This window comes from Macrotis lagotis, chromosome 6 (genome assembly GCF_037893015.1).
Source record: "Macrotis lagotis isolate mMagLag1 chromosome 6, bilby.v1.9.chrom.fasta, whole genome shotgun sequence".
Taxonomy (NCBI): Eukaryota; Metazoa; Chordata; class Mammalia; order Peramelemorphia; family Peramelidae; genus Macrotis; species Macrotis lagotis.
Genome location: NC_133663.1, coordinates 95,276,052 through 95,291,618, shown reverse-complemented (window position 1 = coordinate 95,291,618; position 15,567 = coordinate 95,276,052). Strand labels below are relative to the sequence as shown.

General features: G+C 34.2%; 1 protein-coding gene across 2 annotated transcripts in view; it reads left to right on the top strand.

Moving 5' to 3' along the window:
* Positions 1 to 15,567, top strand: part of DGKH (diacylglycerol kinase eta) — a 308,050-nt gene that overhangs the window by 42,629 nt on the left and 249,854 nt on the right. Inside the window, exon 2 of one of the 2 annotated variants that reach the window (XM_074191737.1) lies at positions 2,615 to 2,747. The exons of the other annotated variant lie outside the window; for it this stretch is intronic. The gene's annotated coding sequence lies outside the window, so the exon portion shown is untranslated. The remainder of the gene's footprint in view (positions 1 to 2,614; positions 2,748 to 15,567) is intronic. 2 annotated transcript variants of the gene reach the window in all.

Sequence of the window (15,567 nt, the reverse complement as noted above, 5' to 3'; positions counted from 1 at the left end):
CTCACACACACACACAAACATATACACATGTGTTATATTTTTGATGAGCTTCAGTTCTAGAATCTAATAACTTGATTCATATCTAGAATGTTGCAGGAAGGCTTTCTCAATACTATCATCTAGGAAATATCATGAAAAAGAAAAAGATTTCTCCAGATAAGGGTCATGTATGCTGTAAAACATGATAGTGAGCATTACCTTCATTCAATCATATTTCATATTAAATTGTAATATGAAAAATATTGCACATGTATGACATTTAATAGAATTCTTCTCTGCAATGTCATAAAGTTTGACTAATTTGAAAAAATCATTTGAAAGATATAGTATTATTATTCCATCACTTGGAAGGCAATTTGCTGTCTAAAAAGCATATATATATTATTAAGCATTACTGTTATTTAGAGACCTGTAAAGTATCTTCATTGTACATTTGTCTTTGTTGACTCATATTTATTTATTAGGGAACAGGCAAGATATATTTGTAGAAGATTCTACAGTAAAACACCAACCATACCAACTTTGAAGTGTTGAAAAGATAGGAAAAGAAATGTTTGTCCTTCATTCTCAAAGAAGACCATGACATCAGAGAGATGATGCCATGGCGAGCACATGAGTTGAGAGGGGACTGTGCTAAATCACCAGTCTCACTTTCTCCTCTAGAGCCATCTGGATCCAATGGCAAGAAATGGATCAGGACAACTGGAGATGGCCCTGATATGAGACAATCAGGGTTAAATGATTTTCCCAAGGTCACATAACTAGTTAATGCCAAGTGTCTGAGGCTAGATTCCTATCCTCTGGACACCAAAGCCAGTGCTTTCTCCACTGCACCACCTAGCTACTACAAAGAGGGCCACTGTCAAACAGCCAGTCCTTATGACTTTTGTAATACCAAGAGTTAGTGTCATAAAGAGGATTATAGTAAAACAAGTATATGGTCTCTGGTACACTACATCATTTATGTGGCATCATAAGGTAATCATTCTCACATTTGCTCTGGTGGTCTCTCTTTTCAACGACACTTGATTGTAACATTTATGCATAGAAATCCTAGATTCCCATTTATCTGCCTCTGGAGGTATAGGTAACATCAGCAGGTGGTCATGTCTTAAGGCTAAGCATTGCACAGATTGGTGACCACTGGTTGCATGAGTTCACTAGGCTACCACTAAATTTTTATAGCCCTTATGGAGAATGTGGCTTATAAAATTTGCATTAGTAATGCATTGATATAGTTCACAATCGAATATTCCAATTAATGTACAATGACCCCCTCCTTCTAAAACCATTCCTTCTCCCTGCTCCAGGGAACAACAGGGCTTTTGGATTGGGGGGGTGAGAAGAAGTGATGCAATGCAGTTGTGAGAACTGAGAGATGATGCACTCAATAAGAGATATACTTGATGGTGTGCTTCCTTGATGGACATTGTCCAATGAATCCACTCACTCTGCTTCATGTTAGCTATAGATATGGGAGATCAGAGATGTCTCCTTATGATTCCAAGGAAAGTATCAAACCTCCTGAGTTCTAGTTTATACTATATCCTGAGTCTGTTCTTTGTGCTGTGATATCCAGATTCAAATTTCCTTCAGAGTAGTAGACTAACTCTTCATCTAATGAGTCAAGTATCAAATTATCCCTTCTTTGCATACTCAAAGAGGAGTAACTTTGGAAAACCAAGCAAATTCTCATTACACATTTTTTTAAGAATTCCTAGGTCCAGATGAGTTCTATGTCTGTGGGACTTCTGGATCATAGAAGACAATTAACCAACAAACCTTTTTAAAGGTTACTTTGAATCAGGTACTATAATAAATGAAAAAGTAAGTAAGTCCATACCCTCAAGGAGTTCACAAATAAATATATACAAAAGGATATAATCAACAGATGAAAAATCTTGGAATTGAGAAGACTGGGAAGGGCTACCTTTTGAAGATAGGACTTTAGTTGAAACTTAAAAGAAGCCCAGAGGGGAAATGAGAGGAGAGGAGAGGAGGTACTGGGCTAGAATTGTATCTGTCTACTTCCTTATACATTATTTGTCTAGGGGATATAGTTTTAGGTTCAAGTTATTGAACCTAATGCAATGAGGAGTTTCTTCTCATTACAATTTCTTAATGGGAAAAGGAGGAACTCTAAACTCTTTATCCAATGCTTGACTGCCTTCTCACCAGATATTAGTTCCAGAATGAGCACAAATAGAAAAGAAACTCATTTATCTAGGTCAATGACAAAATAAAAAAAAACATATGACCATATATACCAGACAATCCAAACAGAGAGTTCTCTCATTAGGATGACATATCTCAGTGGGAATGGGGGAAAATGGGGGGAGTTTGTGTGTTTGTGTTTGTGTGTGTGTGTGTGTGTGTGTGTGTGTGTGTGTGTGTGTGAGAGAGAGAGAGAGAGAGAGAGAGAGAGAGAGAGAGAGAGAGAGAGACACCCAGATCTTATCTAAAGGGAAAATTCCTTGAAGTCTCTAGTCTATCAAACTAAGGGATGGGGACATGAATGAACTTGTCAAATACTCTCATGTTGACTTCCTTCTAAAGTCCTTTTTTCCCCTTCAGTAACCTGAAGTTGGGTTGGCATTGTCTATTTTCTCTCTAGAACCAGAAGCCAGAAGAGCCCAAAGAGACTACAAAGACTACATTTCACCCCAGTCCTCATGCAAGGGCAGAGCACTGATCTCCACCAGACAGCCCCATACAATGAGTTTGGGGAATTCAGTTAAATGCAGGAGGTAAATTCAGGATATATTACTATATAGAGGAAGACAGGAGATTTGAAAGTTAATGTGTTGTAAAAACTAAAGCTGCATATCATAACTTGTTTTTCTACTGCATAACTCCTTTATCTCTTCCCTATTTATCCTCATGTTAATGATTTTATTCGAGGTAATCTAACATTTTTACTGCTAGAAAATACAGGGACATAACTTGGGATGGGGGGAGAATGGTTCATGTAAAGCATAACAAATATAGTACATAGTAGAATATATTATAATATATATATAGTACACAGTACGTAGCATATTAAAAATCTAAAGAATTAGACATTCTTCTTTTCCAATGAAATATGAATAGACCTAGGTTTGATCTTTCTTAGTTCTTGTCATTCTCTCATATCTCTCTTGTGAATATCCTCAAACCTAGTATTCATGGATCTTTTCTTCATTCCATGCATAGCTCCAGTTTAGATATTGGAGTGGTGCAAAAAAGCAGCCAAAGGAATCCTTAATGGCTCAAGTGACATTTATTTACATCTAAGGGGAAACTCCGCATTTCATATGTTCTTATTTTACACACAGGAAAGTCATCTTAAGTCATTTCCTGACATCCTTCATAACCACAGTCAACTCTTCCACCATTGACTAGGGGAAGTGCTGTAAGACTGGTGGATCAAGCCAAGTCTCCTCATTAGAGAAGGAATGTGACTTTCTCAAAAGATAGCAGTTAGGGAGGAAACCACTATGGCCAACCTATTGTGAAGCTGGAGTAGCTCCAGGAAAACTAACACCTTAACAACATTCAGCTCCAGGTTGAGGTTGAAACTCCTGGGCAGACATCTGGCCAGGCAAAACAAAATCTTGATCTGAAGTAAAGAGACATTAAAGCAACTGTTCAACCTTTCTCTATTCAAGTTCATTAGTCATTTTTGATTCTGTCCTTTACAGTTGTTTTCCCCATCTTGAATTTTGATCTTTTTCCAACCTATCTTTTCCTTGACCAGTCTTTGCTTGATCTTTAAAGATGAAAATTTAGTAATCCTCTGGATTAATAACTGGGGAGTAGCATATTCCAACAGACAGAACTAGGGACCTGAACCTCAGGCCCTTTCAGAGATTAATTCCTGCCTAATGGATATAAGACAAGAGTAATCTTTAATTCATTTCAATTGTAGTGAGCAATTCACTATCTGAGAATCATTCTGCTTGATTTTCTTTTCAGGATTCTATTCCTGAGGGATTAGAATGTCTCTTTTTAATGCCATTAATTTGTTCTTCCATTCCACGTGTGTTCCTCCCTTCATTATCATTAACTAGTCTTTCCCCCTCCCACAATTCCTTTCCCTGTCAATTAGAAGTAAGCAAACAGGCAAACAGACTTCCCTTGTCAAAAATAAAGATAACCAAAGAAAAGAAATCCATGCATTGGTAATATGTGGAAATGTATGTCTCATCATACATTTCATATCCATTATCTCTCTCAGGAGATTTTGTAACATAAAGGTACTTGTCATGTAAAGATAATAGTTATATATGTTGATATGATTTAAGTAAGTCTGTATAGTTAACTCTAATAAAGAAACTATTTTCCTTCCCTTTTTCATCAATGTCTTCCCATTCCTATTTCTTTTTAGAGGTCCCAATTAGGTGTCAAATCTATTTGCACAGCACTACAGCAGACAAAACATCCTAGGTATGCTTGGAAACCTGGTTACAATTAGATGCTTAATAATAACATTTTGCTGTATTTGAATTGCTTTGTCAAGTTTTCTATTATCTCCCACTGAGGGAACCTGTTTTCCTTCCATCTCCTATTTATATCTTTCTGTTCTCATTTTCTTTTAGAAAAACCCAAAGACTGGACTTCTTTTTTTCATATACCTTGGGTTCTTTGTCTTTTTCAGTCCCCTCCAACTTTGTAGTGATGGTGACAGAGTTTGGAAAAGCAGGTAGAGGGAACTAAAAATCATCTAGATTTTATTCCATCTAGAAACAATAACAATTGTTGCTTCTCCAAATATTAGTTGCTTATGCAATAGCCAATGTACAGACATGGAATTTGAGGAACTAAATCCTCTCTATCTTGTTATTCTCATTATAAAGAATACAAAATGTCAAAAGGAAATTGGGGCTAAATGGAAGAATGGCTCATAGATTTTAATCTTTGAGAAGGTGACTAAGGAAGTTGACAGAGTTGGTTCCATTATATATTTAATGGGAATGAGAAATCTTATTTTATGAGACATTTAGATTCTCATGATGGCTTTTGACAAGCGACTGCCATAAAAATTGTAGCTTATGTGCTGACATGCTTCAGTATGTGAATAAATCAATAAGACCTTCAAAGCAAATCAATATCTATAATTCTTCTTGATGAATTCAATATGAAGATGAGCAAGGGAAAATGTGTGAAAAAGTAGAAAATATGACTCAGAAGTGGGTAACAAACAAGGTCTTATGATTATATGTCATAAATACTTTTTTCAGAAAAAAACATGATGAGTTTTGAATGGCATCAGAACATATCAAATTGACCATTTAACAGAGTTTAAAAAATGTCCAATAATAACTCAAGTCCTATGAAAATATGTAGCAAGTTTTTTTTCTAATACATTTAGGCATTGGTTATGCTGTGGTAGAGTCTTTGAATTGAGAATATTTACTAAAAGCTCTCACCAGATGATTCAGGCACCTGAATATATGAGTATGATGGTGAGAAATGCTATAAAAATTTATTTTTATAATAGCAAATTGATGCTAATTGGCTAAATGAACCTAAGGTCTGATCACTAATAACTGATGTTGTGGAGAACACACTGAAATGTGAGTGTGAGTCAACATTTTTAGTTAAAGATACCTCCCAAAGATATATCTAGAATCCTCGGGGGAAGATGTAGCCTTGCTTTAAAGGATTTGATTCAGTACAAGTGGAGGTTGGGATAAGAATTTCTAGATCTTATAATGTATACAGTTAAAATATAAAACAAGATTTGTTTTGTTAGCAATATGGAAGTCATTTCCAATCAGTTGTTTAAATACAATCAAACCAGTGACATAGAGCAAAGTCAGAATCAATACCAAATTAGAATAAACAGTAAAAATAATGTACAATTAAGGAAGAGCCAACATGAGTCATTTAAATAATCCATTAACACAAATATTACAAAATAAAATGTACATCAATATTGTCCATTAAAATTAAAGAAAGTTTGACTGGTTTAAATCAATTACCACCACAAAGTGCCTAGAAACCACCTCAGACAGCGATGGCTTGATTTCCTATTTAAAGTAAGGAGACACAGCAGCCAATGGCAACTCTGGTTTAGAATATGTAGTTTTTGTAAGATCTTTGAGAAGAATGGTTGAAGATTATGAACAGCATTGCCACATAAAGTTTCAAGAAGCGATGGAAAAAAAATTAAGGTTATGTAAAGTTTGGTAAGATATTCAATCAGGGGCAGCTAGGTGGCACAGTGGATAAAGCACCAGCCCTGAAGTCAGGAGTACCTGGGTTCAAATCTGGTCTCAGACACTTAATAATTACTTCACTGTGTGGCCTTGGGCAAGCCACTTAACCCCATTTGCCTTGCAAAAAAACCTAAAAATAAAGATATTCAATCAAACCAAAACATCCCAAGAGCATTTACAAATAGAGCTGAAAGGAAGTCTATCAGTAGACAAAAAAGGGAAAAGTTTAATAAAGATTTAGTAGTAAACTTTTTTCTCTATTACTGGCAATGAAGCCACCATTTTGGAATAGTAATATCACAGAGATTTTCGATGAAGAAGTAGAAAGTGCAGTGAAGAGATGGGAAGAACATTTGAACTAAATGCACAGAGAATACTCTTTTTTCTTAAGATGACATAATTCTGAGGCCACCTAAGAGATCAGTTTTTAAGATATCAGATAGAAGTGATGATACAAAACAACTGCAGAAAAAAATCACCTTATAATTACAAAAAATGTGAGAGAGAAAAGATCAACATTCTCAGGGAATGTGTGGCCAGGAAAGAAGATAAACTGGTTAAATAGCAAGGGGGAGAGGGAGAGATGATTACTGACAATCTACTGATGGTACTATTACTATCCAGAAACCTGCCAGCACGTTCAATCTAAAACTAGTTTGGAGGATATATATGAGGATATATACATATATATATATATGTATATAGATATAGATATGCAAGAATTGTGCAGGATAATAGAATAATAGAGTAGTTGTACTGTGAGCTGAACAGAAGTACCCCAAGGTGACTACAGGTTCATTGATGTGTCAAATTAATTTCATCTGAATGTAATTTTCATATGATGACAAATTTGAATCTTTTTTGAAAATACTTTTTAGTACACTTAACTTTTAGAGTGAAGTAGGCTGGCATTCCTTATCATTATTTATAATTTTTGCCTCACGTTCTTGTGAAATGCATATTAAGAAACAAGATGTTTTCTAAGGAGATGAGTCTAGCTCTTTAGATTTACTAATTCCATTACTAATTCATTCTACACAAAATTTTAAGACTTCTACTATAAGTAATAACTCTACTAGGGGATGGAGGAAATATATAGTTAAATAAGAAATGGTCCCTAATCTCAGAGAATTTACAGTTTGGTAAAAGATATCAAACAAGCAAATCATTTTAATAGAATATGATAAATGGATAAGAGATATAAAATTAGTACTAGGTGAATTCAAAAGAGTCATATTTCACTTTTGGCTCTGATGAGAATTGTGAACTTTTTGTTTTATTTTGCCAGATTATTTGGTAGCTATATTGTCTTTTTTTTCTTTCTGCTAATCAGATTTTGGTTTTCATAGTATTTAAGTGACTCTACCAGGAGGTGGATGTGAGGAGGAGAAGAAACAAGATTTACTACTTGTTGGACTCTCTGATAAAAAGAGTAGTAGGGGAAAAGATTTTAAAATTATTTTTATTACTATGGGTCATACTACTCTAGTCCCTTATTATTATTGATTCAAAAGTGCCAATTTGATCAACAGAACTATTATAAATACATTTTTAAGTTCCATCTTGCCACAGAAAAAAGAATTTGTATAAGTAGCATAGAACCATTTTCTTTTTTATAAATATTTTATTAGTTTTCCAATTATATACAATAGTTGTTTCTACCTTTCATTTTCTGTAAGGTTTTGAATTTTGCAATTTTCCCTCCACCCTCCCTTTCTTCCCCCATCCCCCACAGAAGGCAGTAGGATAATCTTTACATTGTTTCCATGTTATACATTGATCAAAATTGAATGTGTTGGGACAGGAATCATATACTTGAGGAGAAAATAAAATATTAGAGATAGAAAAACTATTTTATATTAGAGATAACAAAATTTTTTTTAAAAATTGAAGGTAGTAGACTTTGGTTTTTGTTTAAACTCCACAGCTCTTTCTCTGGGTACAGATGGTATTCTCCATCTCAAGTGCTCTAAAATTGTCCCTGATTATTGCCTTGGTGGAATGAGCAAGTCCATTAAGGTTGCTTATTACCCCCATGTTGCTGTTAGGGTATAAAATGTTCTTCTGGTTCTGCTCATCTCACTCAGCATCAGTTCATGCAAGTCTTTCCAGGCTTTTTTGAATTCCCATCCCTCTTGGTTTCTAATAGTACAGTAGTGTTCCATAACGTACATATACCACAATTTGTTCAGCCATTCCCCAAATGCTGGACATCACTTGATTTACAATTTTCTGCCACCACAAACAGGGCTGCTATGAATATGTTTGTACAAGAGATATTTTTAGCCTTTTTCATGATCTCTTCAGGGTACAGACCCAGTAGTGGTATTGCTGGATCAAAGGCTTTGCACATTTTTGTTGCCCTTTGGGCATAATTCCAAATAGCTCTCCAGAAAGGTTGGATGAGTTCACAGCTCCAGCAACAATGCATTAGTGTCCCAGATTTCCCACATCCCTTCCAACATTGAACATTGTCCTTTCTGATCATATTAGCCAATCTGATAGGTGTGAGATGGTACCTCAGAGCTGCTTTAATTTGCATTTCTCTAATTAGTAATGATTTAGAGCAATTTTTAGTACAACTATGGATCACGTTAATTTCCTCATCCATAAATTTCCTTTGCCTTTCCTTTGACCATTTGTCATCAGGGAATGGTTTGTCTTTTTATAAATTTGGCTCAGTTCTCTATAGATTTTAGAAATGAGTCCTTTAGCAGAAATACTAGTTGTAAAAATTGTTTCCCAATATACTACATTTCTTTTGATCTTGGTTACAGTGGTTTTGTCTGTGCAAAAACTTTTTAACCAAAATTATCTAGTTTGTTTTTTAATGATGTTCTCCATCTCTTCCTTGGTCATAAACTGCTTCCCTTTCCACAGATCTGACAAGTAAAATATTCCTTGATCTCCTAGTTTGATTATAATATAATCTTTTATGTCTAAATCCTGTACCCATTTTGATCTTATCTTGGTATAGGGTGTGAGATGTTGCAAGTAGGTTATGCCATACTAACTTCCAATTTTCCCAACAGTTTTTATTGGAGAGAGCTCTTATCCTAACTTGGAATCTTTGGGTTTATCGAACAGTAGATTACTATCCTGCTGTCTCATTTGCCCCTAATCTTTCCAATGATGCACCATTCTATTTCTTAGCCAATATCAGACAGTTTTGATGACTGATGCTTTATAGTATAATTTTTAGATCTGGTAAGGCTAAGGCAACTTCTTTTACCCTTTTTCATTTAATCCCTGTATATTCAGGGTGTCTAGGTGGCGCAGTGGATAGAGCACCAACCCTGGAGTCAGGAGTACCTGAGTTCAAATCTAACCTCAGATACTTAATAATTACCTAGCTGTGTGACCTTAGGCAACTCACTTAACCTCATTGCCTTGCAAAACAAAAACCAAAAATAAAATCCCTGGATATTCTTGACTTTTTGTTTCTCCATTTGAATTTAGTTAAAATTTTTTTCTAGCTGATTAAAGTAATTTTTTGGAAGTTTGATAGGCAATAAGTAGATTAATTTAAGTAGAATTGTCATTTTTATATTAGTTTGGCCTATCCCTAAGCAATTGATATTTGCCCAGTTATTTAAATCTGATTTTATTTGTTTGAGAAGTGATTTGTAGTTGTTTTCATGGAGTGTCTGAGTCTGACTTGGCAGGTAGACTCCCAAGTATTTTATATAGCCTGAAGTTACTTTAAATGGAATTTCTCTTTCTTGTTCTTGCTGTTGTATCTTGCTATTAATATATTTTATATCCTGCGATTTTCCTAAAGTTGCTAATTATTTCTAATAGTTTTTAAGATGATTTTTTTAGGATTCTCTGGGTATACAATTATGTCATCTACAAAGAGTGAAAGTTTTGTTTCTTCTTTCCCAATTCCAATTCCTTCAATTTCTTTTTCTTCTCTTATTGCTGAAGTTAACATTTCTAATACAATATTGAAATGTAGTGGTGATAATGGGCATTCTTGTTTCATCCCTGATCTTATTGGGAATTCCTCTAGCTTCTTCCCCATTGCATATAATGCTTGTTGATGGTTTCAGATAGATATGGCTAATCATTCTAAGGAACACTCCATTTATTCCTATACTCTCTAGTGTTTTTAGTAGGAATGAATGTTGTATTTTTGTCAAAGGCTTTTTCACCATCTATTGAGATAATCATATGATTTCTGTTGGGTTTGTTATTGATATAGTCAATTATGCTAACAGTTTTCCTAATGTTGAACCAATCCTGCATTCCTGGGATAAATCCTGCTTGGTCACAGTGTATTATCCTAGTGATAACATGCTGTGATAGCTTTGATGATATTTTATTTAAGATTTTTGCATCCATATTCATTAGGGAAATTGGTCTATAATTTTCTTTCTCTGTTTTGACTCTTCCTGGCTTAGGTATCAGTACCATATTGGTGTCATAGAAGGAGTTAGGCAGAGTACCATCTTCACCTATTTTTCCAGAATTTATATAGAATTGGAACCAGTTGTTCCTTAAATGCTTGATAGAATTCATTTATGAATCCATCTGGCCCTGGAGATTTTTTCCTCAGACAGTTCAATGATAGTTTGTTGAATTTCTTTTTCTGAGATAGGGTTATTTAGGTATTTAATCATACAACCATTTTCACATCATGATTTTATAGTTTCTAATCCTGGATGAACCTTAATTTATTTCTTTTGAGTATTTATGAATTATATTCATGTTATCATTGGTTGTTGTCCTTCATCTCATGATTTGCAAACAAAAATGTATCACTGGAGGAGGTACCTACAATCTATCTGATAACAGATTCATTGAAACCAAAAATAGTAGAATCTTGCACTGCAAAATGGCTATGAATCAAGGAACACAATAATCTAAAGAATAAGCATTGTGGTTGGCCCGTGGGGCAATGGAGAGATTTATGGTAGGGATACATGCGTATCAGCATATTAATAAAGAAAATTCATGCTTAAAACGTTCTATGAAAGATATCATTCAAAAGACATATAATCAGGAAAGAAGATAGACTGATTATATAAAGAGAAAGAGGATAATGAATGGACAACCTAAATTCTGTTCTTGAAGGCCCTAAATGTTTATAGAACCAAAAGAAGACAGTTTTGTGTTAGGGGAACCCTCCCTCCATGGAGGATTTATGGAACACAGGAAAGTGTTATGCAAAGTTAGACATTTATATTATGATCTGTACCATTGGTAGCAGCCCCATATTGCTGAGATCAAGAATCCATTGACACCCTGAAGGGTCAAAATTTAATATCCTTAATGAACTTGAAGGTACAAGATGAAGGGTCTCTGTGTAGTATAATAATATATAATCCAAAGACTGATTATCTTCAAAGTGTTTATCAAATATAATCCTGTTTATGTTTAGAAATACATAAAATGTTATCATACATTCTATCCTGTGCGTTTTTTCATTGTAGGACATGCAAAGTTCATAAAGACAAACCCTTCTCATTGATCAAAGTGTTTATGTGTATATACCATGTAGGCCCATATCATCTCTTCCTTATCCCTTTTGAACATTTCACTGAAGAAAAACCCTTTTCCCAGAAAGGAAGGGTAGGAGTAGAAGAGGATGTGAAATTAAAGTCAGTCAGTTCTGTATCAAATTAGTATTATTGGTTGAAGGGTAATAATGTACATTATCCCTCAAGTGCAGAGGAATATAGATGAATCATACTATCCTGCCAGGAAAGTGATGAACTTAAAATCAGAAGGAGATATGCCTTTTTTGATCAGTCAGAGTGGCTATTTGATTTGCTAAAACATAGGAGTTTATTATTGTTGTGTTTTGTTGGGGGGGTTTTGCATAACATGTTCATATTGGGAGGAAGAGATAATAATTGCTTTATATAGGGATTTATGTATATAGATATCCATCTTTACACACACACACACACACACACACACACACATATATACATATATATACATATTTTTAATAGAGATTATGGGCCAAAATGAAGTTTTCTATTTATGTAACCCACGAGAAAAGACGACCATAGTTCAAAGTTCATTGCCTTTGTCTGAAAACTTGCAACTACTAAGTTAAAAAAAAACTTGTGAAGGATTAAGTATATATGCAATGTGTATGAAATGGGAAAAGATTCAATGTTTTCAAGTAACCAAAGCTAATTACCCAGTGCCAAAACAGCTGGTAGTTTCAATCAATTAAAATAAACAGTCATTTGGAAAAAATCATCAAACCACTATTTTAGTGAGTCGACTTGGTTAGTTCAGTCCAAAAGAGTACTTCAGTAGACTTGTTTGGACAAAACATGAATATTATGGCTAAGCATTGCATCATATTAAAACTCAAATTTCACTAACATAGTAAATTCAGGTTTTAGTCATATACATTCCAAGAGATTATAGGAATAATTTAAGGATTTGTCTTTCACAACATGTCAGCTTAAAGAATAGTTGTGTGGTTATATTACCTTTCACCTTGAGTGCTGTTATGTACCCTTTCTCTGAACTTCTACATTTTCCCTTTTTTTCTTTTATTCTTCCTCCTCTCTTATTGCTTGTTCTTTCTCTCTTTGTCTCTCCTCTTATTTCATCCTTCTCCAACCAAAATAATCAAGTAGAAAATGAAAAAATAAGCTAATCATCTTTTTTTTCCTTCTCAAGCAATCCAGAAACATTTAATCAAAATAATAGCTAGTGCTATATGGTGTTTTAAGATTTGTAAATTTGTAAAGATTTGACAGATGAAAAACCGTGAATGAGAAGCTCAGTGACTTACCTGGAGTCATACAACTACTATCTGAGGCAGGTTTTTAACTCAGCTCTCCCGGACTTCAAGGCTAGCTCTCTATCCATCATGTCTACTCTCTACCAAACACTGATGCTATAATACAAAGAATGGAACAATGTCTATTCTCAAAAAACTTTTCCTAAAGAAATAAGAAGTACATATATACTAGTTTGTATAATAGATACTATATTGTAGCATGTATATAATGAAAAATATAAAGAGAATAAAGATCCAAAGAGAGACCAGGTCATAGAGAGCACTCCTATTTGTCTTTGCTGGCAAGTGATAATATATATATATATATATACACACACACACACACACACACACACACACACACACACACACACGGATAGATAGATAGATAGTAGTTTTGCCTTGTCAATAAAATGTAGACAATTGGGGTGTTGGTTTCTGACCATAAGTGATGTAAGTGTAGTTATGGGGGAATGATGAAATTTTCTAATTGGTTGTGGATATGGAAGGACTGATGATTCATGAGTCATTGACCTAGAATTAGGTCTATATATATAATAGGAGTGATCTACCCTTCTCTAGTTCCTTTGTTCTTTTTCTTCCTGTCTGTAAATGAGGCAAGAACTGTTGTGAGATGATGGGTAGGGGAGTGGAAGCAAGAATTTCTTCACTTAGCCACATGGCAACTGAAGTACTGGTGGAGTTCACTGGAGGCACTAGCAGTGGTTGATAACAGTCATGTGGAAAGCCAGTTATCTGAGGAAGTTAGCAGCTTTAGGGCGTATGACCCTTAAATAAATAAAGGACTATTGCAGACTTTAAGAAATAAATATCTAATGGGGAACTTGTTGCTTTTGCCACACATGTTCTCTATATCTAGGATATTATTGTATTATTATATTATGTTTGTAGTCATGAGTCTTTTGTCTCAAAGATTTTGTTTGTGCAAGGAAATATACACCATTGAATTTTGGGGAATGTTTTATTTATTTAGTACATTTTTTTAAAAAAAATTATTTTAAACTTAAATACAAAATGAGAAAAGGGGGGGATGTTGCCATGTACATAGCGGAACAGAGGAGAAGATTCAATATAGAACAGTTAATATCCATTCCAAGAAAACCTATATAATAAACACTACACATTTTTTCATAGCTGTCCAGTTTTTCTTTGCTTCCTTATAGATTTTCTTTTGTTCTCCACTGTGCACTTTTCAACTGATTTTTCCCCTCCTTCCTCCTATCTTCATTTCAAAGAAGGTTGCAATTAAGCATGGATATATCTACCTATACAAAGATATCTATAATAATAATAATGTTTGTTTTTCATTTTCAAAGAAGACCATGACATCAGGAGAGATGATGCCCTGATAAGCATATGGATTAGATTTGAGTGAGGGGAAGTTCTGCATTAATTTCACCAGCCTCACTTTCTCCACTGCATCACCTACCTGCTCCATATCTAGAGCAGTAACTAGTAACTAGTAACTAGAGTACTGACCTTGGGGTCAGGAGGACCAGAGTTTGAATCCAGCCTTGAGTACTTGATAATCACTAACTGTGTGACCTTGGGCAAGTCATTTTACCCTGATTGCCTCACATCCAGGGCCATCTCCAGTCATCCTGATTCATATCTGGTCACTGGATTCAGATGGCTCTGGAGGAGAAAGTAAAACTGGTGATTTAGCACAACAACCCCCCACTCAAATCCAGTTCATGAGCTTGTCATGAAATCACCTCCCTGATGTCATGGTCTTCTTTGAGAATGAAAGACAAAAACAAAACATTTATAATTAAACACACACACATATGTAAGACCATCTATACTCATTTCCATTTGTCATCTGTTTTTCTGAAGATGTACAGTAGTTCATTAGTTCAAGTCTTTTCATGTTTCTCCAAATCAACCAGCTCATAATTTCCTTCACCACATCAATATTCCAAGCCAATTATATCATATCTGAGAAACTGTTTATGAAAAATTTCCCTCATTTTTCTACATTCCTTCTTTTCTTGGTTACATATATTTTATTTTATATAAGAAAATTTTAATTTAAAATATTCAAAATTTAAAATTTTACACTTTATCAGTGCTCCCACCTTATAAAAAATTTAAGCTCTGATACTGCTTAATTTCCTTAATATCTTTTTTCTTTGGTTTCTCTGATGTTTCTTCCCCAATGAACTTTCTTAATATTTTTGCTAACTCAGTATAATTACATCAGTAATTTAATTGGGGTAGCATGGAATAAATAGATGAACTCGGTAAAATTATCATTGTATATTTTCCACCTTCCTATTTTTCCTCGCTAATCTTATCCTATTTACCCTATCCTTCCCATTTCTATTTATTTCTACTCACTTCTTTGTCCTTTTATTTCTCAATCTAATGATCCCTCCAAGAGTCCTTCCCTTATTATTCTCTCTTCCCATCCTATCCCCTTGCCCTGTTATTTCTTTATAAATTTAGATTTTTATACCTTCTATACGCACACATATATATTCAAACTATATATATAATTTTTGTTTTATATATATATATATTATATATATAATATATATATATATATATTTCCCTCTTTAAGCCATTCCTAATGAGACCAACATTCTAACACTA